The sequence below is a fragment of the Hypanus sabinus genome, chromosome 1 (genome assembly GCF_030144855.1).
Source record: "Hypanus sabinus isolate sHypSab1 chromosome 1, sHypSab1.hap1, whole genome shotgun sequence".
Lineage (NCBI taxonomy): Eukaryota > Metazoa > Chordata > Chondrichthyes > Myliobatiformes > Dasyatidae > Hypanus > Hypanus sabinus.
This window is the reverse complement of record NC_082706.1, coordinates 136406428-136429922: the sequence shown is the minus strand read 5'-3', so window position 1 is coordinate 136429922 and position 23495 is coordinate 136406428.

The window sequence follows — 23495 nt, the reverse complement described above, 5'->3', positions numbered from 1 at the left end:
GCCTGGATTCTTGACTCTTGAAGCAATCTACGTTATCGTGGCTCTTGCACTTGATTTGTCTACCTGCACAGTACTTTCTCTGTAAATCCAACCTTAGCAGTGCAGACTGCATTCCACAACTAGCTTTTGCTTGCACAATCTCAGAGAACTTATGTTTTGAAATGATTTATATGGATGGTATTCAACTAATGTTTTTTGTTGTTCCATTGTACCCATGGCATTAATAAATCAACTTACTAATATAATATCTTTGAAAAACTAAAATTCAGATCCATTGAAATATCAATTCTTCTTCTTATTATTCTTTGGAATTATTATTCCAAAGGATCTGAATTTTAGATTATAATATTCGATATATTACATACTAAAATTAACCTTTTGGGGTCAAAGTACTTGCTAAACGGGAAGTATATGTTAATATGCTATTTCACTGGAACATTTCTTTGAGATGTATCTGCCAGTGGAGGTGTTACAAACAAGGGGACATTGTTGCGAAATAATTGCAAGTTACTTAAGAGTGAGGTATGCAGAAATTTCTTGTCTCAGAAGATTTTAAATGTTAGGAATTCCCTGCCCCCCCAGGTGGTAAAGGCCAGTCCATTAGATATAGATGAAGTGGAGATAGATAAATATTTGAAAGATCCAGGAACTGATGGTTATGGAGAACTGGCCCAGACAAGGGATTGTGGCCAGGAAAGACCTACACTTTATTCCACATTCTGTAATTGTTTTTCCTTGTACTGTACTTTTTCAGTGTAGTGATGTGATGAAATAATCTACATGACTGGCATTCAAAACAAATACAAATCAATATATGTGACAATAATAAACCAATTTATCATCATCATATTGACATATTGACGGGCTTCAAGGGTCAAGTGCCCTAGTCCAGCTCCTATTTTCTTGGGTTCCTGTGTTCTAACTTTAACAGTTGAAGAGGATCCACAACTTCAGGCTCACTAGCTGTTAAATCTGGCATTGATATTGAATGTCAGTGTCTTTTGAAATAAAACACAAATTGTGTTAAATCAATTAAAACGATGACAAAAACTTAAAAGTTCCAATACCAAAACAAGGAGCCTCTTTAAACTTGATTTAACTTGGGTAAAAAAGGATCAATTTGTAATGTTTCTGAGTGGGATAACTCCATTATTTGAACATTCAGTACACTGCAGAATGGGTCCTTTAAGCCAAACCACTCAGCAACCCACCTATTTAATCCTAGCCTAATACGGGACAATTTACAGTGACCAATTAACCTACTAACTGATACATCTTTCAACTTTTGGAGGAAAACTGGAGAATCTGAAGAAAACTCACATTCACAAGAGAAGAACGTACAAACTTTCTTACAGAAGATGCCGGAATCGAATTCTATACCCCGACGCCCCAAGCCGTAATAGTGTCACTCTAACTGCCACGCCACTGTGGCACCCAATATCTCAACTTCAGGTTAATGTTTGTCGACAGGTCGCAAGACAAAGGTCGCACATAGTGCATTTGGTGTGATCACAGCAGACAGGAATACTTTACTGTCTCTTTTACAAAATTTGGGCCACAGATCTGTCCCTTTATGGTCAGTGAGTCACTGTCTAGGTCAGGCATGGGCAAACTACGGCCCGCGGGCCATATGCGGCCCGTTAAGCTTTTTAATCCGGCCCGCAGAACTTGATGAAATTATATTAATAAACCTTGTTAACGTTTTTTCCCCGCAATTCTGGCGTTTTCCCAATAGATGACGCACTCTATATACATTGACCTTTGTTGAGGTGTAGCGTATTACTCCATATTTGCGCTTTACTCTTTGTTCAGCTCGAACTATTTGTGTGAACAGGCGTTCAGCATCATGAACATCAACAAAGCCAGCCACAGATCCAAGTTAACTGACCAACACCTCAGATCCATCCTGAGAATCGCCACAACAAAACTAAATCCAGACTTTGATGCGCTGGCTAAAAAGGGAGACCAACAACACTGTTCCCACTGAAATTAAAAATAAGTTTCTTCGTTGTGTTATGTAAAAAATGCATTTGAAAATATCTTTTTCAATAAGCCTTACATGTTACATGTCATTTCTGTTAAGTGATGGACATGAGTAGTGCGCAGGTGCACGTACGTTCTCAAAATAAAAAATGTGCTCAGATCAAATAACGCGCCCGCATACTGGTGCACTCTCACTGTTCTGTCTTTGTGCTGGTCGTTGTTGATTTTTGGCACAGGTGACAATTGAATAAGAAGGAGCAGGACAAGTAGACCTGCATCTCCTACCGCTTTTGAAATAAAGACAGTCAGGAGGAGAGTGATGATGATAATATCTTAAAGGATAACAGAATTTTTTAGTGCTTTAAAATAACTGTTTAAAAAAGCTGTATTTTATTCATTTAATTTTCAGTGTTTTAAAAGTCATTTCAATAAATAGCTAAATACCATGGGACTTCAAAGACAGATATTTTGTTGTAATGCATTTGTTCATTTTCAATTGAAATTAAAGCACATGTTTTCTACATATTCCATGATATTTTATTTTCTCTTATGAGGTGTATTACCAAAACACTCCATCCTTCTGCTCTTGGTCTGGCCCCCCTGTCAAATTTTAGAACCCTTTGTGGCCCGCAAGTCAAAAAGTTTGCCCACCCCTGATCTAGGAACACTTCCAGCTAACAATAGTGTGGGAGCACATTCACCAGATCGGCAGCAGGAGGCTCACCGCCAAGCAAAAGCAAGAGCAGGCAATAAATAAATCCTTGTTCATGATGTCCTTTCCCCCACAAAGTCATTCCCTTAAAGTGTGTAAGTCCTTTGACGAGATCTCCCGCACCTGCTGTTTGAACTGGAGCCCCTAGCAATGGCAAGTGTACGAAGTTCCCTTTGGATCATATTCAATGCTTTCATTTCAACAGAGTCAATGTTTCCGGATCTATGGATGGTGATTAAACTACCAGATGGTGACTGGTGGGCAAACTGCAAACATTTGAGATTATGAACCTGTTAATGAACTGTGTTCACATCTGTTGTCCAAGGTGCAATTGTGCCTTTCCCTCCATGCAAACTCTTAAAAAAGGAATTGATTTTGGATGATTTTGCAATGAATTAAGCCACAGCTATCACTGCGGCACCGAATGGGTGGGGTGTATCTACAGATTCAATCTCCCGTAAAGTCTGGTTTTGAAAATGAAAGTGTTCATAAACCTGCCTTTTGACAAATTACCACAAATCACATTAGAATCATCTCCAGTTGATAATATTGGTGAGAAAATAACTATACTGGCAGCACTTCACTGCAACCCCCTCTTATAACAAGTTACAGAATAACAGAGTTATACAGCACAGAAACAGGCCCTTTGGCCCAAATCATCCATGCTGAACAAGCTGCCTTCCTGAGCTAGAACAATTTGCTTGCTTTTGGCCCATATTCCTCTGAACATTTCATATCTATTTACCTTTCCAAATGCTTTTTAAAAGCATTTTAAGAGCAAGGAGAGACTTACTCCTCCTGTCCCCTTTTCAATTGCCCCCTCTCAGCTTAAATTTATGCTCTCTCGTTCTAGACCCTCCCCTGTCCTGGGCAAAAAAGACAGTGACCATTCACCCTTGCTCTAATTCCCCATGACATTATAAACCTTTATAAGTTCACCAGTCAGCTTCCTGTGCTCTGGAGGGGAGAGAGAACAGGCTATCAATCTCTCCTTCTGTCTGAAGCTCTCCAGACCCAGTCACATCATCTTCGATTCTGGTGTGGTTTGAAAGGATTACTCTAAGGGCTGAAACACTCTGGCCCAATACTTCCAAAATGTTGTTCTCCTTTCAGACAATACCTAACTACTCTGCTGGAGTTCTTCCACTAGCAGGTGAAGAAGGCCGATCCTGTTATTGCACTGAAGCTGAAGTTTACAGTTGCTGGATCATGCCAACTCTCCAACTAAAGTGGGAGTAAAACTTGAAGATATTACAAACTATGAAGCAGAGGGAGGCTATTCAGCCCATCACACCCATGCTAGACAAAATTAGCTAATACCAATTTCTCACTGCTGCTCTCAATGTGTGGTAATCAGAATCAGCTTTATCATTACTGACCTATGTTCTGAAATTTACTATTTAGTGGCAGTAGTACAGTGGAAGACAAAAAATTACTAAGTTACAATAAATAACAATGCAAATGTTGCAAAAGAGGAATAATGAGGTAACCTTCACGGGTTCACGGACCAGTCAGAAATCTGATGGCAGAGTGGAAGAAGCTGTTCCTAAAAGGTTGAGATTTAGTGTGAGTCTTTAGGCTCCTGTACCTCGGTGGTAATGGAAAGAGGGCATGCCCTGGGTGGTGCGGGCTCTTAGTATTTGATGCTACCTTCTTGAGGTGTAACCTTTTGAAGATCTCCTTGATGGTGGGGAGGCTTGTGCTTATGACGACGCTGGCTGAGTCTACAATCCACTTTCGATCCTGTGCGTTGGAGCCTCTATACCAGGTGGTAATACAATCAGTCAGGATTCTTTCCTCCACATAACTGGTGCAATGGGCCATGTGCTTACTCATGTGCTGTTTAAATGCAGTGGGTTTTGTTTGCCTCTGTTACCTGTGAGCTCCAGATCTCCATCATTCATTGGTTGGAATTGTTCTCCTCAACTCCCCTCTCATCTTTCCACCAATTAAAATGAATCCATCTCGATCTACTTAATTTCCTCTCTGCCAATAGAGACATAATCTTCCTGTAATTTGTCTCTCAGACTCTCATCACTTTATCCAACTCCTTTTGGTCTCCTGTGTTCCTGACACAACAACTCCAACCGTGAGAGAGTAAAATATTGCAAATGCTGAAAACTCTGAATAAAAAAGTCTAAAATGCTGGAAAACATGGGTCAAAGAATATTGGTGGAAACAGATACAGTTTAGTCATCTTATTTTATCCTTTCAGTGAAATTCCTTCTATCCCACCCATCACTCTGCCCCAACTGTCTATTACCCTGACTAATTTATACTCTGAGATTTATGTAGCCTGCTCTAACTCATCCATACCAACCTCAGTTAGTCTTATTTACCTGCGATAGGCCCATATCCTTCTAAACCTTACTGCTTAATCTCTAAATGCCTTTTATGTGTTGTAACTGTACCCATCTCTACCACCTCAACTGGCAACTTGTTCCTTAGATCCACTACCTTCTGTGTGAAAATGTGCCTCTCAGATCCCCTGAATCTTTTCCCTTTCACCTATGCCCAACCTTGTGTACAATGTCCTGTGTATGTTACTCAAAATAGCCTCTTTGGTTTGTTACAAGTAGGAATGCTTCTTTGTCGGATAAGTGTTTCTCTCGCCGTTGTTTCACTTTAGAATGGCTGATATGGTAATTGTATTCATTTGTTAATCAATGGGGAATGTTATTGTGTCTTGTGATGCTGGGAACTTGAGGGAGGGGTTTTCGCGGGTTTTTGGGTGTGTGGGGAGGCCGAGGAAGGTGGACGTGTGCTGGACTGCTCGTAAGACCACCGGGGTGGTCCCAGGTGTGACGGCCGGATGGGTCGATTGGTTCGTTGATTGAGCTCCAACGAGTGCACTAAACAGACTGAACTTTGATAAGTTGGCGCCTTTTGTTTTTTTCCTTGTAAATATATATATTGTATTGCCTACTACTCTTTTAATTTTAGTAAACTCTTTAAAGTGTATGTCATAACGGTATTTGTTGTGGGTTTGATACTGTTGGCGGGCGCGAGGCATAAAACTCGATTCTCACAGCACCTGCGTGTACAGGAGGTGGGATTGGTGTGTGGCTGGATCTCCTTTTCCCCTAGACATATACCAGCCTGTTGGGTAAGGGTTACACTTGGAAAAGCACCATGACTATCCACCATAACTCTGCCCCTCATGATTTTATAAACCTCTGAAAGGTTATTGTTAGCTCCCAGAGAAAACAGTCCCAGCCTGTCCAGCCTCCCTTTATTTGAACTGTAATTGTAATTGGTTTATCATCATCACATACACAGAGATACAGTGAGAAGTGTTTGGTTTGTGTGCAATCCAGATAGATCATTCCATGGACACAAGAAAATCTGCAGATGCTGCAAATCCAAGCAGCACACACAGAGTGCCGGGAGAATTAGGCAGGCCTGGCAGCATCTATGGAAAAGAGTAAACAGTCGCTGTTTTGGGCCGAGACCTTTCATCATTCCAGAGAACAGCTACACTGAGATAGTAAAAACGAAAAGCAGAATGTGGAATATAGTGTTACCATAATGAGAAAGCTCAATGCAGGCAGATTGGGAGAACACCTTTACCTGACAGCAGCAGGCCTTCAGTCTGGTGATGCATGTTCTGAAGCTTTGTATCATTTGTCTGACAGGAGGGGGGAGAATGGAGAGTGGGAGGGGTCCATGATTATGATGGCTGGTTTCCTAAGGCAGAGGGAAGTATAGACAGAATTATTGAAGGGGCAGCTCACCAATGCTGAGATACATCCTGGGATGCGCTGGGACCGATCATCAGTGATGTAACCTGGGGTCATTGGGTGTTTCGGGTCTTTCAACATCATACACTCTCATCCAGGCAACCCAGTCAGGGTTGATCAGGCCCTGGCTTGTCCCAGCAGCACTGGTCCACGGGTCACACCTCTTGATCCACAGCCATCTGGAGGCTCACTCAGCAGCCTCTGGGATGGTCCTGACAGCTCTTCTCTTTGCGGCCTCCATAATGCCAAAGAGAAAGTAGCCAGCAAAACCTCTACACCATGCTCCTGTAGGCTCACATTGTGTTCTCCACCCCTGCCTCTGGCACTGCTCTACCAGCTCCTGGTACTTAATTCTTATGTTCAAATGCCTCCTCAATCTGGTCTTCGCTAGGAACTGCCATTTCTACTGTGACCACCTGCTCTTTGATTCTTTTGCCACTCACCGACATTAGGGATAATTTACAGCATGCCAATTAAAGTGCCAGGTCATCTTTGGGATGTGGGAACAAGCGGTAGCACCCAGTGCTAACATGCTTGGTCACAGGGAGAACTCCTCTACACAGACAGTGCTAGAAGTCAGGATCAAACCCAAGTCTCAGTGGCCACCAATTTATGTTGCTTACAAAGTTTTGCTTGTTTCCTCCAGGCTGATAATATTTCCCATTTATGAAGATGGAAATATTGTGCTTATACCAGGTTTAAATGAGAAACTGGGGCTTACGCCAGGGTCTCCCGCTGAGTCCTGGCACCGTGGCAGAAAATCTGACTCACTGAGATTCCCGCAACCCAGCAGGCAGTCTTTCAGATGTTACAACTTTATCATTTTTGGATTGTTATCCAGAAACTGGCTGGTGTTAGAAGACAAACTTACAGCATGTCCTTGGACAGGGATGTAGGCTGGATTAGAGGCCCCCATTGTGCTTTAACAACATGGGCAGAAATATTTCATGGGTCCTATAATAGGCAAACTTCAGCATCAGCATGAATTTGATATGCATCTCCCGGATATACCGTATGCCGAACAGATTTGTAATCTCATGATTTCTATATATTATAATGGGGAACAAAGACAGGTAGGAAATCTGAAGGTCAGATGCTGCTTCTCTTTATTCGTTCACTGAATGTTGGTGCGTTTTGTAAATACAAAATCTGCAGATGGTGGAAATATGAAAACAAAACAGAAAGTGCTGGAAACAATCAGCTGTCAGGCAGCATCTGTGAGAAGAGAAACAAGGCTAGTGTTTCAGCTCAAGACCTCTCATCATAACTTTATTGTCAGTCTTTGATCAGAAATCCTACCCTGGTTTCTCTCACCACAAGAGTTATCTCACCCATTGAGTGTTTTATGGTTCTCTGTCAGCATTTATTGCCCTTTCCTAATGCCCCTAAGGAGGTAATAATTGCAAGAGGGGCATCTAGGGAAATGATATAATTAAGTACTCTCCAGACAATAAGACGGGCAATTAGACAGGTTAATATAATTAGGCAGGTTTAGTGATGTTGGGGTTGCACAAGTGAAGACAATGTGATCTTGTTTTACAATAAAATGTATTGTTGTGGTCTCGCGGAGAGCATCTGCAGAACAAAGAAGGAAGCAACGGCTCGACAAGCTCCTGGTAGGCTCTGCCCATTTCCCATCAGACAAAATATACAAAAGCTTAAAAGCATGTACCACCAGGCTCAAGAACAGTTTCTATCCCACTGTTCTAAGTCTATTGAATGATCTCCTAGTACAATAAAGTGGATGCTTGATCTCACAATCTACCTCATTATGGCCTTGCTCCTCATTGACTACCTGCGCTGCACTTTCTCCATAACTGTAGCAATTTGTTCTACATTTTGTTGTTTTTTTTCTTTGTAGTACCTCAGTTCAACTTGTAGTAAAATGATATGGATGGATAGCACACAAAACAAAGTTTGTCGGAATACTTTGGCATATATGACAATAATAAACCAGTTTAGCAAATTTAACGGTACTTTGTTTAAGGAGCATCAATCAATTGAATGTGAGGCTCTGTAATGGTCTTGGATATATTGCCTTGACTCTGGAAATCAGATAAGAATGGGCTAGGAAATGCTCCAGGTCATTCTCCTGCTCCAACAACAACTATGGTGGATATATAGTCACATGTGAGCAACATTAGACCAGGATGACTTTAGGAAGGGAAAGTCAGGAGAATGTCTGTGAGTCCATTTTGAAGGGGCTCTGGTGGAAATGGTGAGCAGTTTTAAGTTCCTGAGTGTCATCATCTCAACAAGACGCAAAGATGCAACTATGCAGAAAGTACTCCAACTTCCTAAAACATTTATGATGCAGTATGTCTCCAAATACTCTGACACCCATCTACAGATATGCAGTGGAAAGCATTGTGACTGGTTGCATTACAGCCTGGTATAGAAACTCCAATACAGAGGAATGCAAGTGGCTGCAGAAAGAAGTGGGCTCGGCCAGTTCCATCATAGGTACAGATTTCCATACCACTGAGTAAATCCACAAGAGGCACTGTCTCAGGAAAGGCAACATCCTTCATGAAGGACCCCTGCATCTGGGCAATGCCCTCTTCATATTGCTACCAGCAGCTAGGAGGAGGTACAGGACTCTGAGTACCCCCATCTCAAGGCACAAAAACAGCTTCCTTCCCGCTGCCATCTGGTTCTTGAATCGACCTGAAAAAAACCCTAATTCTGAGATGGCCTGTATTTCTCAGCCTACACTAATGTTGTTGTGCTGAATTTTGTTTATTCTGTTGTGTAAGTCATTTTCCATTTATGTTAATTTTATATATACATATGTTGTCATGTTTGTAACAGTTTTCTGCTGCTGTTGCAAAAAGCTAATTCACATGGCATTTATATTTTGGATATATATGCCCATGACAATAAACTTGAAACTGTTTCAGGTCGTGCTGTGGTTACAATTCCTGACACTAGCTTCTAATTCCCAATTTATTCACATATTATTGGTGGTTCACAGCCAAAGGAGCACTTCTGAAGTGTGGTCATTGTTGTAATGTGGAAATATATGCTAATTTGATGTTTGAGCTGCAGTTTCAGCATTGGAATTTGTCAGGTCAACACATGGTTCAGCAACCTGACCACAATGTGGAAATCTCCTGCAAAGGTAGGTGGGAGCTTATTAACCAGACGCCAAATAATTAAAGTGCACAGAACACTCTCCAAACCTGTTGTTAGCTTTACCTCACCTCTTTTTAATAAATTATACAAAAACACACCACCAGCAGTAGCTGTGACCGTGACACAACCTGGAAGAGTGTTGTCGTAATTCCCTCCAGGCTTGACAGGAAAATCAGCCTTCACCCAGCCTTGTGCAGCTGGATCCTGGACCTTCTGTCAGATTGCCAGCAGGTGCAAGAGTGGGCTCCCTCACCTCTGCCCATCTGACCCTCAACACAGGTGCCCCTCAGGGCTGTGTCCTAAGCTCCCTCTTTTACTCCTTGAATACACATGACTGTGTTGCCACCCACAGCTCCAATCTGTTAATTAAATTTGCTGACGATACTACATTGATTGGCCTTATCTTAAATAACTATGAGACAGCCTACAGAGAAGAAGTCATCACCCTGACACATTGGTGTCAAGAAAACAACCTCTCCCTCAATGTCGCAAAAACAAAGGAGCTGGTTGTGGACTACAGGAGGAATAAAGATGGGCTATTGATCCCTATTGACGTCAATGGATCTGGAGTTGAGAGAGTGAACAACTTTAAGTTCTTTAGCATACGCATTACAGAAGTTCTCACATGGTCCACACATACCAGCTATTTGGTGAAAAAAGCACAATAGTGCCTCTTTCACCTCAGGTGGTTGAAGAAATTGGTATGAGTTTCCAAATCCTAAGGACTTTCTAAAGGGGAACAATTGAGAGCATCCTGACTGGCTGCATCACTGCCTGGTATGGAAACTGTACTTCCCTCAATCGTAGGACTCTGCAGTGGTGCCGACAGCCCAGCACATCTGTAGATGTGAACTTCCCACGATACAGGACATTTGCAGATACACGTGTGTAAAAAAGGGCCCAAAGGATTATTGGGGACCTGAGTCACCCCGACTACAAACTGTTCCAGCTGCTCCCATCCTTGGAATGGTACCTCAGCATAAAAGCCAGAACCAACAGGCTCCAGGACAGTTTCTTCCACCAGGCCATCAGACTGATTAATTCATGCTAATACAATTGTATGCCTATGCCTTATTGACTGTCCTGTTGTACATGCTGTTTATTATAAATTACTATAAACTGCACATTGCACATTTAGACAGAGACATAATGTAAAGATTTTTAATCCTCATGTATGTGAAGGATGTAAGAAATAAATTCAATTCATTTCAATCCTGGTTTGGCTCCTGTGTGATTACAGACTCATCAATGGCCTTAGTTGCCTCTTTGGGGGTATTTGAGATAGACAATAACCGGATACTGAAAATGCTCAGTGGAAGTGCACCAACCTTGGAATTGAGAACTCAGTAAGGAACTCAGCACCTCGACCTGCCCTGACATTCAGTAAGTTCATACATTTTCCTTCACTTTTTATTGTCCATCTCAAAACAGATACCATGGAGACAATCAGGTCGTGGTAGATATGTCTGTAGAAGCTTGTGCAGACTCGATCAGCTGAGACAGCCAATTTTACATTCTGTGTTTTAAAAGAAGAAATACTACAAAACGACATGGAGTTGAATATCTATTTGAAGATCAAATGAGGGATACCTACTGCACAAAACATGAGGAAATAAACTGTCCCATCTGTCTTCAAAATAATGTTTTGGGATTTGTACTAGGTGCAGGTGTGGCGTCATTTCAAAAGCTGACCCGAAACAAACACCTCTGACCTTGCAGCTCTCCCCTGAACCGCACAGGGTATGTCATCCTAAAGTCATGCTGTAGGGGCTGAGGTGAGAACTGAACCTGAATTCAGTGATACAGAGGAAATTCACTGCATCATAGAATGGAATCACAGGGGAGGTCATCTGGCCCATGAGGCTTATTGTGAAGCCATTGAGTTATAACTGACATTCAAGACCGAGATTCTGATACAAGTGTTTTATGAACAAGAGCCATGGGAAAAGAAAACTTATCCTCACAAGTTTCAGGGAGTGGAATCCAAGGTACTGTAAATCTCCTGTTAATTTAACTCTTAAAATCTGGTTCACAGTCCTGCACTGACCCAACTACGAGAGGTACTGCCTTACATCTCCATTGCCATGACCTCCGTGGGTGCTGTCTGTGTGGAGTTTGCATGTATTCCCTGTAACCATGTGCAGTTCTTCTGGTTGCTCTGGCTTCCATCAACATCTGTCTACTGGAGGAAACAATTTATCTGTATCTGACTCAAAGTCGGGTTCTATTCTGCTGAAACACCCAAATTACCGGAGAAACTCAGAAGTTAGGTAACATATATGGAGTGAAATAAATAGTCGACGTTTTGAGCTGAGACCCTTCATCAGGACTGGAAGTCAGAATAAGAGGTGGGGGCAGGGGAAGGATTACAGGGTGCAAGGTGATAGGTGAGACCAGATGGAATGCCTCATCCTGAGAACAGATGCGGTGGAGCAAGAGGAACTGAGAGGAGGCAACATCATTTTTACAGGTAACAGGGTGGAGAGAGGTATAGCTATGATAACTGTGAAGGTCAGTGGGCTTGTAAAAGATGTCAATAGATCGAGAAAGGGGAAAGAGCTGTTAGAGCATCTCTTGAGCAGGTCAACAGCTGATGACATTTCATTGGCTCTTCACTCAACCCTGGAAGATTTAGACAGTGAAGATGCATACATCAGGATGTTCTTTGTTGACCAGAGCTCTACATTCAATACTATCACACGTTCAAAACTAATTAATAAGCTCCAAATCTAGGTCCAATACCTCCTTGTGCAACTGCATCCTGAATTTCCTCGCTTGTAGACCCCAATAATTTGGATTGACAACATTTCCTCCACAGTCAGCATCAGCACAAGACTGTTTGCTTAGCCCCCTACTGTACAGTTAATGAATGTGAGGCTAAGTAGAGCTTCAATGCCATATTTAAACTTGCTGACAACACCACCGTTTGGGGACAATTTGAAGGTAGTGGGGGTGAATCAGCTAATAGGGGGGAGATTAAATATCTAGCTGAATGGTGCCACACCAACAAACTCTCACTCAATTTCAACAAAACCAATAAGGTGATTATTGACTACAGGAGGAGGAAACCAGAGGTCCATGAAGCAGCCCTCATCAAGTGATCAGAGGTGGAAAGGGTCAGCAAATTTAAATTCCTTGGTGTTATCTTTTCAGAGGATCTGGTCTTCGATCCAGCATGTAACAGCTGCTATATTTTATTAGGAGTTTGAAGCGATTTGGCATGTCAACAAATACACTCAAAAACCTCTATAGTTGTACCGTGGAGAGCATTCTGACAGGCTGCATCACTGCCTGGTATGGAGGGGCTACTGCACAGGACTGAAAGAAGCTGCAGAAGGTTGTAAATCTAGTCAGATCCATCTTGGGCACTGGCCTACAAAGTACGCAGGATATCTTTAGGGAGTGGTGACTTAGAAAGGTAGCGTCCATTATTAAAGACCTCTAGCACCCAGGGCATGCCATCAGGTAGGAGGTACAGAAGTCTGAAAGCACACACTCAATGATTCAGGAACAGCTACTTCCCCTCTGCCATGCGATTCCTGAATGGACATTGAAGCTTTGGACACTACCTCACTTTTTTAATATATAGTATTTCTGTTTTTGCACATTTAAAAAGAAATCTATTCAATATACGTAATTGATTTACTTGTTTATTATTATGTTTTATTTTATTTATTATTTTTCTCTCTCTCTCTCTCTCTCTGCTAGATTATGTATTGCGTTGAACTGCTGCTGCTAAGTTAACAAATTTCACGTCACATGCCGGTGATAATAAACCTGATTCTGATTCTGACAAAGAAGGCATGGCAGTAGCTCTACTTAGAAATTTGCATGTCAGCTAAAACTTTGACAAACTTCTATAGATACATGACGGGTTGTGTCAAAACCTAGTATGAGAACCCCTATGTCCTTGAATGGAAAAATCTTCCAAAAGTAGTGGATATGGCCCAGGCTATTTCAGGTAAAGCCCTGCCCACCCTTGAGCACATCTACATGGAGAGCTGTTGCATGGAAGCTGCATCCATCATCAAGGACCCTCACCATCCAGGCTGTACCCTCTTCTCACTGCTGCCATCACAAAGGAGAACAGGAGCTTCAGGATCTACACCACCAGGTTCAAGAACAGTTATACCTCTCAACCATAAGGCTCCTGAATTCACTCACCCCGACTCTAAACTGATTCCACATTCTATGGACTCATTCTTAAGGATTCTACAGCTCATGTTCTCGATATTTATTATTTAATTATTTATTTTTTCTTCTTTTGTCTTTGCATAGTTTGTTGTCTTCTGTACGCTGGCTGTTTGTCCATCTTTGTTGTATATTTCTTTGTATCTTCTGTGAATGGCCACAAGGAAATGAATCTGAGGATTGTATATGGTGACACATATGTACTTTGTTTATAAACTTACTTTGTACTTTAATTTGAGATGGACCAAGTAAATTTGAGGGTAGGGTGGAATGTGGAAACAAAGTTATGAAATCGATGAGCTCAGCATAGGTGTAGGAACTTCTGCTCTTTCTATCCTGCTGTTATCGAACTCTTGAATGGACCTCACTTACACTGAAGGATGAGCTCTTGATCTCTTAGCTCAATCTCTCATTTGACCTTATTGTGGTCCTTTCTCTGTAACTACAACACTATATTTTACATTCAATTTTATTTTTACTACCTCTTTATATTTATATATGGCCTGTTCTGCCTGGGTGGCATAAAAAGCAAAGTTTGGCGCTGTATCTTGCTACACATAATGATAAACCAGAAACAAAGCCGGGTTCCCAGAATTATTAAACTCATCAAGGAGGTTGAAGTTGCTACCCCATGGATCCAAATTTGACCCTGACAACTGGTGCTGTGTGTCTTCAGTTTGCACCTTCTCTCTGTGACCGTGTGGGCTTCTCCTGAGTGGTTCAATTTCCTCATAATATGCCCTTTAGTGTAGACATCTGACAAAAGAATCAAAGGAATACTGATGGGAATGTGCAAGAGAAGAATTTGGAGGGATTGATAGAAGTATGGAGAGAGGAATAAGATTAATGAGATTGCTTTGCTGGGCACTGGTATGATCTCTATGGGCCAAATAACCTCCTTCCACATGTCAGTAAGAAAGATTGGTTGGCAAAATTCATGGGAATTCAAGCTAAACACTTGTAACCTGATCTTCATAATTTATACCATGAGTAACCCTGAATGACAAGTTTTGAGGGTTATAGCCCAAACACAGGCAAATGGGACTAGCTTATTTGGTAGGCATGGACAAGTTGGGCTGAAGGGCCTGTTCCCATGCTATATGATCTATGACAAGAGCAACAAGTAGCAGGGAAGATATACAACTTGTTGGCCTTTATTGCAAAGGGGTTGGAGTTCATGAATGGGAAGGTTTTGTTACAGTTGTAAGGGTGTTGGTGAGGCCACAGATGGAATACTGTGCACAACTTTAATCCCCTTACATAAAGGAATGTAGCAACATTAGAGATGTCAAGGCCTGATGAAAGCCCAAAACACTGACTCTATTTCTCTCCATAGATGTTATATGATCTATCGAGTTCCTCCAGAGTTTTGTTTAATGTTCATAGATTTGCCACAATTATATTAAATGATAGGGCAGGCTTGAGGGACGTAGTGGCCTTCTTGTTCCTATTTTCTAGTGTTCTGTAAGTAACTAAATTAGTGAATCTGCTGCCTAGAACTGTTTGCTGACATCCAGGTATCATCACACAGAGGACATGAGAGGTCGCACTTGCTGTTATTGGGAGAACAAGAGGTCTCTCGTCGAGTGCTGATGCTGGGTTCCAAACAATTCTTATCCTCCCACCAATGCTGCATGCTCTGTTGAGCTCCTCCTGTGGGGTCAGGCAAAGATGCTGCACAACCAAAAAGTAACTCAACAGCAACCCTTGGTAAATGCTATAGAATCAGGATCAGAGTATGATTTATTATCACCGTATCACTACACCATGTATTGTGAAATTTGTTGTTGAGTGACAGCAGTACAGTGCAAGACATAAAAAGTTACTATAGGTTACAAAAAACAAGCAAATAAATAAATAGTGCAAAAGTGGAATTGTGAAGTAGGTTTCTTGGAGCAATCAGAAATCAGATGGCAGAGAGTAAGAAGCTGTTCCTGAAACACTGGGGCTTCCAAAGAAAAGGAATGTAATGGAAGGAAAGACTCGTATCCCTGTTTCCATTGTTCCAAACCTGATGAGCTCCACATCCCATTAAGTATTTTAAGAGACCTGCTGACTATGATTATGGAGGAAATGCAAGGTTGTAAATCTAGTCAGCTCCATCTTGGGTACTAACCTACAAAGTACCCAGGACATCTTTAGGGAGCAATGTCTCAGAAAGGCAGCATCCATTATTAAGTACCTCCAGTGCCCAGGGCATGCCCTTTCCTCACTGTGACCATCAGGTAGGAGGTACAGAAGCCTGAAGGCACAAACTCAGCGATTCAGGAACAACTTCTTCCCCTCTGCCATCTGATTCCTGAATGGACATTGAATCTTTGGACACTACCTCACTTTTTTTTTTAATATGCAGTATTTCTGTTTTTGAACATTAAAAAAAATCTATTGAATACACATAATTGATTTACTTGTTTATTCAGTATTATTATTTATTTTATTTATTATAATTTTTTTCTCTGCTAGATTATGTATTGCATTGAACTGCTGCTGTGAAGTTAACAAATTTCATGTCACATGCCGGTGATAATAAACCCGATTCCGATTCTGCCTACTTGCAAAGCCTGAGGAAAGGTTGAGTGAGCTCGGGCTTTTCTCTTTGGAGCAAAGGATGACGAGAGGTGACTTGATGGATGTGTATGAGATGAAAGGTGGACAGCCAGCGTCTTTTTCTCAGGGTGGTAATCGCTAATACCAGAGGACGGTCGGTACATTTAAGCTGACTGGGGGAGGTTTAGAGGAGGTGTCAGAGACAGAGTTTTTACAGAGCGAGTAACAAGTGCATGGCCTGTACTTACTGCACTTTAGAAAAATGAAGGGGTAGATCTAATTGAAACCTGCCAAATATTGAAAGGCCTAGATAAAGTGGATGTACAGAGGATGTTTCCAGGATGTACAGAGGAGCATCTACAACTGAGGGCATGACCTCAGAACAGGGATGAGGAGAAATTTCTTGTAAAGAGCTGGTGAATATGTGGAATTTGTTGGCATAAAGGGCTGAGAAGGCCAACTCATTGGGTATTTTTAAAGCAAAGGTTGATAGAAAATTGCTTAGTGAGGGTGTCCAATGATACAGGGAGAATGCAGAAGAAAAGGGATGAGAAGGAAAATAAGTTAGCCATGATTGAACAGATTGAACAGTATCGATGGGCTGAGTGGCATAAAACTGATCCTCTAACTTCTGGTCTTATGGGAGGTCAGGACTGAGCCTGGATCACTGGAGCTGTGAGATACACTCTATCACTGTGACATCCAGTTTTGACTGAGGGATAAGTATTAGCCAGGACATCCAATGGTAATGGTTTGTATTGTACCAAGATACAATGAAAAGCTTAGGTTTTGCCTGTTATCCAGAGGCATGTTGTACATTATTATGTTGAAGCAGTAAAACACATAAAAAGCTGCTGCAATTACAGAGAAAAGGTACTGCAGGTAAACACATTGTGTAAAAACCATAACAAGGTAGATTCAGAGATCAGAGTTCAAGACTTCAACTTCTAGCCTGTGAGAGAATATTATAACAGCAGGAAAGAAACTGCCCTGGAGTTTGGTGGTACATGCCCTCAATCTTTTGCATTGTCTGGCAGAAAGGAGAGGAGAGAAGCAAAAGTGATCAGAGTGGGTGGAGTCTTCGATTATATTGCTTCCCCAAGGTAGCGGGAATCAAAGGAGGTTTGTGTGATGGACTGGGTTATATTCACAACTCTCTGCAAATTGTTGCGGTCTTGAGCAGAGCAGCTGTCGTAACAACATGTGATGCATCCAGAGAGGATGCAACTGTAAAAATTATCCCACTCTTCCACAAAGCAATACTAGAGAGAACATTGAAAAGTGCAGCACAGAAACACATCCTTCAACCCATGATATTGTGCCTTCCTAATTAAACTGGTAATTTAAAACCTAACTGAGTCCCTTCCTCCTATACATGTCCATATCCCTCCATTCTCTGCACATTCATGAGCTTATCCAAGAGCCTCCTGAACACCTTTATCATATTTGCATCCCCACTCCAGGCAACCTCCACACTCGAAAAACATGACCCACCCATCCCATTTGAACTTAACCCTTATCATCTTAAAAGCATGCCTTCTGGAATCAGACATTTTGACCCTGGGAACATCTTATAAGATACCATCAGATTTCCCTTGGCCTCCACCTCACCAGAGAAAGCAACGCTAGTTCATGTTTAACATCTCATTCAGTGCTGTCAGAACCAGCAGTGGATTACTCTTTCAGCACTATACCGAAGTGCCAGCCTAGATTTTGTGCTCTAAGTTTCTAGAGTGGGAGTGGAACCTCCAACATCCCAGCCCAAATCTTGAATTGAACAGCAGCCTTTCAGCTGTGAACATCAAAAACTGCAGAAGGCTGCTGTTAATAAACAACTGGGAAAGCTGAGAGCTTGAGAGATTGTGGCAGAAAGCGGGATCAAGCTTGTAAATATCTTGGAAAAGCATGAGTTTATACTGCAGAGCTGAGAGTGGATTTTAATGCAGTCTGTGGTTGAAAATGGCCAAGCACACTCGGGCTCTAATCATAAAAGCCCTATCATATGACATCTCATGTCATGGGGCACCATTGTAATGAAAAGACCTTCACCATTAAACAAACTTACTGCCCTCAGCATTTCTAATGAAAATATTTTAAAAATCACTCTCCTTTAACTAGTATAAATAAAACAGACTGGCTGTGAAGGATTTAAGCAGTAATGCAATCCCAGGCATAAACGGATCAGGATTCGCTGTCATGTTTTGTCACATCATCTTGACCTTTGAATTAATTTATAGTGTTGCATTTACTGCTTGGTCAATAGTGCTCCTAGTGCTCAGAGTCTACAACTGGGTCTCAATCCACAAGAAAATAATTTTCCTATGAAGGAGGCACCCCAATGGCTCTACTTCATTAGCAGTTTGAGAAGATTTGTTATGTCAACAAAGACTAGCAAATTTCTACAGATGTATGGTGGAGAGCATTCTGATGTTGCACCACAGCCTGGCAGGGAGCTTCGAAGGCACAGGATCACAAGAAGCTGGTTGCAGACTGAGCCAGCTTCATCATGGGCACAGACCTGCCCACCATCGAGGGCATCTACAAGACATGGTGCCTCAAAAAGATGGCATCCATCTCTGAGGATTCTCTCCATCCAGAACGTGTCCTCTTCTTGTTACTACCATTAGGGAAAACGTACAGGTGAAGACCCAGACTCAGTGTTTTAGGAATGGCTCCTTCCCCTCTACCATTAGATTTCTGAATAGTCCACTATGAACAATACCTCACCATTCCGATTTAACACTATTTATTTATGTGTATATGTATGTATGTCTGTAATACACAGTGATTTTTATGTATCACTCTGTACTATTGTATTTTGATTCTGATAACAGTAATCAGAATGCAGACACAATTGGACAGGATGATCCACTGAACTGATCCAGTCACAGTTCGGGACTGGTGAGTAGGTTTGGGATTACATTGATGGGGACCGGGTGAGGATTTCTTTCAGGTAACAGGACAGAACTCAGGCCACTGAGCCCAAAATATTCTTGGTTGACAAAAACTACTTCAGCCCCTCTCAGGAAATGCTGGAAATACCCAGCAGATCGAACCACATCAGTGGGCAAAAGGAATAGAGTTGTTGATCCAGTTGGAAGGCACTATCTACTGAAGAATCTTTAACACCAAATTTCATGTTACTGTTTGCCATCTGAGGAAGCGTATTTACTATTTTCACATGCCACTGAAGGAGGCCATTTGACCCACTGAGTCATTCTGATGAAACGTCTCTGATACTCTCTTCCCACATTTGCTGCCTGACCTGCTGAGCATTTCCAAAACCTTCTGTTTTTAATCTTCACCTTAATTTCAATTCCTGCTGCTGTCTGTTATGAGATTGTACACTCTCTCCATGACCATGTGGATTTTCTTTGGGAGCTCCGGTTTCCTCCCTCGTTTCAAAGACATAAGGTTAGTAGGTCACATGGGTGTAATTGGGCAGCACGGGCTCCTTAGTCCGGAAGGGTCTGTTACCTCGTTATATCTCTAAATAAATAAAATTTAGATCTCTGGTATCTGCAGATTTGCACCACATCCTTTTGAACCCTGGCTGGTGAAGTTCCCTGGTGGAGCGGTCATGCTGCTGGACTTTCTGTCTCTCCAATAAGGCGTTAAACCAAGCATTCATCCTTATCCAGGACCCCTGAACAGTGTTTGTCCTTCAATCAATATACCATGTTATCTGTCCGCTATTGTTTTGAATGGAGAACTCAGAGCGTTGGACCCTACAGCACAGGAAAACGTCCTTTGGCCCTCCATGTCTGTGCTGACCAAGTTGCCAATTTGAACTAATCCCATCTGTTTGCACAGACAGTAGTCTACATCTCCCCATTCCTTGCAAATTTATGTATCTGTCTCAATACCTTTTGTATCTGTTTCCACCAGTAGCTGTGGCAGCACATTCCAGGCACCTACCACTCTCGGTGTATAGAAACTGCTTTATAAATCCCCTTTGAACTTTTCACTTCTTATCTTCAAACTATCCCCCTTAGTTTTTGATATTCCCCCCCAGAGGAAAGTGAGCCATCTACTCTATCTATGCCTCCCATGATTTTATTCACTTCTAGTAGTTTTCCCCTCAGCCCCTGCTATGGAAGAAAGAATTTTGCTGTCTGTGGACCCTTACTTTATATTTTGTCTTCTCATTGAAGGAGGTCAATTGGAGAATCAAGTCTTACAGCATCCCCATCAGTCTCATTGCACATCAATTCTGCTGCAAATTCACATGACCACTGACTCCCTCCGATTCTCCTACCACCCTCTGCCTTTCCACACAAGGAACAATTTGTAGCGGTGAATAACTGACCTTCTGTTAAGAGCAACCAAGTGAGTCATTCCAGCCGAGTGACTGTTGCTCCACATCCCAGCATCTGTAGCCTCTTGTGTCCCCAAGCTGTGGGAGGAAACCAGAGCACCCTGTTAGAATGTGCAAACTCCATACACATAGTCCTGGATGTCAGGTCGGATGTTTGGTAAGGCAGTATATGCTGCATCCTGTTTAGCCAATGCCTCTACTTGCTCAGGAGGTTAAGGACACTTAACGTGTCTCTTCTGACCAATTTTTACAGGTGCATTACAGAAGGCATCTTATCCAGATGCATGATGGCTTGGTCTGGTAACTGCCTGGCCCGGGACTGCAAGAAACTGCAGAGAGTTGTGGACACAGCTCAGTGCGTCACAAAGAAACAGCTTTCCCTCCATAGACTCTGTCTACACTTCTCACTGCCTCAGCAAAGCACTCAACAAAATCCAACACCCCACCCACCCTGGACATTCCCTTTTCTCCCCCTCCCATTGGGCAGAAGATACAAAAGTCTAAAAGCACGCACCACCAGGCACAAGGACAGCTTCTGTCCGAATGTTACAAACCTACAGAATGGACCTCATGTACAATAAGATGGACTCTTGACCTCACAACCGACCTCATCAGGGCCTTGCACCTTGTTGTCTACCTGCACTGCACTTTCTCTGTAGCTATAACACTATATTCTTCATTCTGTTATTGGCCTTCCAATGTGCTGCTTGATGTACCAACATGATGAAATGATCTGAATGGATGTTTTTCACTGTACCTCAGTAGATGGCAAAAAATAAAACAAATTGCCAATTCATTGCTGAAATCCCAAACACGACAACACCCCAGAGCCTCAAGTCGAATACAGAGCTGTAAAGCACGTCATAAAGTCTGCAATTGTGAAAGATACTACAGAAATGAAAATCTAACCATATTCCTTTCTGCCCTTATAAACTGTGCATGTTGGTATCTTTGCTCCTCATTCCAGCCACTAAGCATGGCAGTGAGTTCCACTCTCAGAATAAGTTAAGAGGTTCCCTTGAACCCTGTCAGGTTTTAATTTATACTAACATAGTTCGTATTTGGATTTCAACATAACAGCTGAGACCAACAGCTCCCTGTTGGTTAATAGACTGTTAGCACCCTCTACTGGCCTGAACATCACAATGCACTGAGCCAGAGTCAGAGTTGAGCCTCATAAAAACTCACCCTTCAGCCCATCACAAACTTACCTATCCTTGGAAGTAGGTACAGAGGAAATGTCAGGGGTAAGTTTTTTTTTTTTTTTTTTATAAACGCAGAGAGTGATGAGTGCGTGGAATGGGCTGCCAGCGGCGGTGGAGCCGGAAACAATAGGGTCTTTTAAGAGACTCCCAGATGGCTACATGGAGCTTAGAAAAATAGAGGGATATGGGTAAGCATAGGTAGTTCTAAAGTAGGGTCATGTTCAGCACAGATTTGAGCGCTGAAGGGCCTGTATTGTGTTGTAGGTTTTTTACGTTTCTACACAACTTCTAATTGCCCACATTAGTACAAATTAGCCCACACAGAGTGATTCTGAGAGGGGCAGAGAGAGAGAAAAAAAAATGAGGGGGGAAGAAACTAAATATATCAAGGATGGGGCAAGAAGGGGAGGAGGGGCATTAACGGAAGTTAGAGAAGTCAATGTTCATGCCATCAGGTTGGAGGCTACCCAGACAGAATATAAGGTGTTGTTCCTCCAACCTGAGTGTGGCTTCACCTTGACAGTAGAGGAGGCCATGGATAGACATATCAGAATGGGAATGGGACGTGGAATTAAAATGTGTGGCCACTGGAAGATCCTGCTTTCTCTGGCGGACAGAGCGTAGGGATTCAGTCTCCCAGTCTGTGTCGGATCTCACCAATATATAAAAGGCCACACCGGGAGCACCGGACACAGTATACCACATCAGCCGACTCACAGGTGAAGTGTGGCCTCACCTGGAAGGACTGTCTGGGGCCCTGAATGGTGGTGAAGGAGGAAGTATAAGGGCAGGTGTAGCACTTGTTCCGCTTACAAGGATAAGTGCTGGGAGGGAGATCGGTGGAAAGGGATTGGAAGGGGGGATAAATGGAAAAGGGAGTCGCGTAGGAGTCTCCATCTTCCTCTGGTGCTCCCCTCCCCCCTTTCTTTCTCCCTAGGCCTCCCGTCCCATGATCCTTTCCCTTCTCCAGCTCTGTATCCCTTTTGCTAATCACCTTTCCAGCTCTTAGCTTCATCCCACCCCCTCTGGTCTTCTCCTATCATTTCTCATTTCCCCCTCCCTCTTCCACTTTCCAATCTCTTACTATCTTTCCTTTCAGTTAGTCCTGACGAAGGGTCTCGGCCCGAAATGTCAACAGTGCTTCTTCCTATAGATGCTACCTGGCCTGCTGCATTCCACCAACATTTTGTGTGTGTTGTTTGGACTTCCGGTAAGATGGCGATTGTTTAGCTGCTCCAAACGTTTGCTCCGTCATTCTCCCTATCTTTGCACTATATGTCTCCATTCTTAAACCTTAGTTAGATATTTTATTAGGTCTCTTTTACTTGCCTGCGAACACATCTATCTTATAATGTCTACCAAAAGTACTAAAACCGGGAAAAAGGAAGCTACAGCTTTGCCGACTGACATTCTCGTTGCTTTGGAACAGCATTGAGAAGACATTTTAAAGGAATTTAGAACTTCTTTCAACCAGCTGGATGTCAAATTGGATCGGATGAACGCTAGAGTGGACGAACATGCTGAACATTTATCTCGCATCGACTCGACTTCCGACGATTTAGAATGTCGTGTTCAATACCTTGAAACTTTCTGCTCCACTCTAGAGGAGAAGAATTGTAAACTTTTTTCCAAAATGGTGGATCTTGAAAACCTGAGCAGACGTT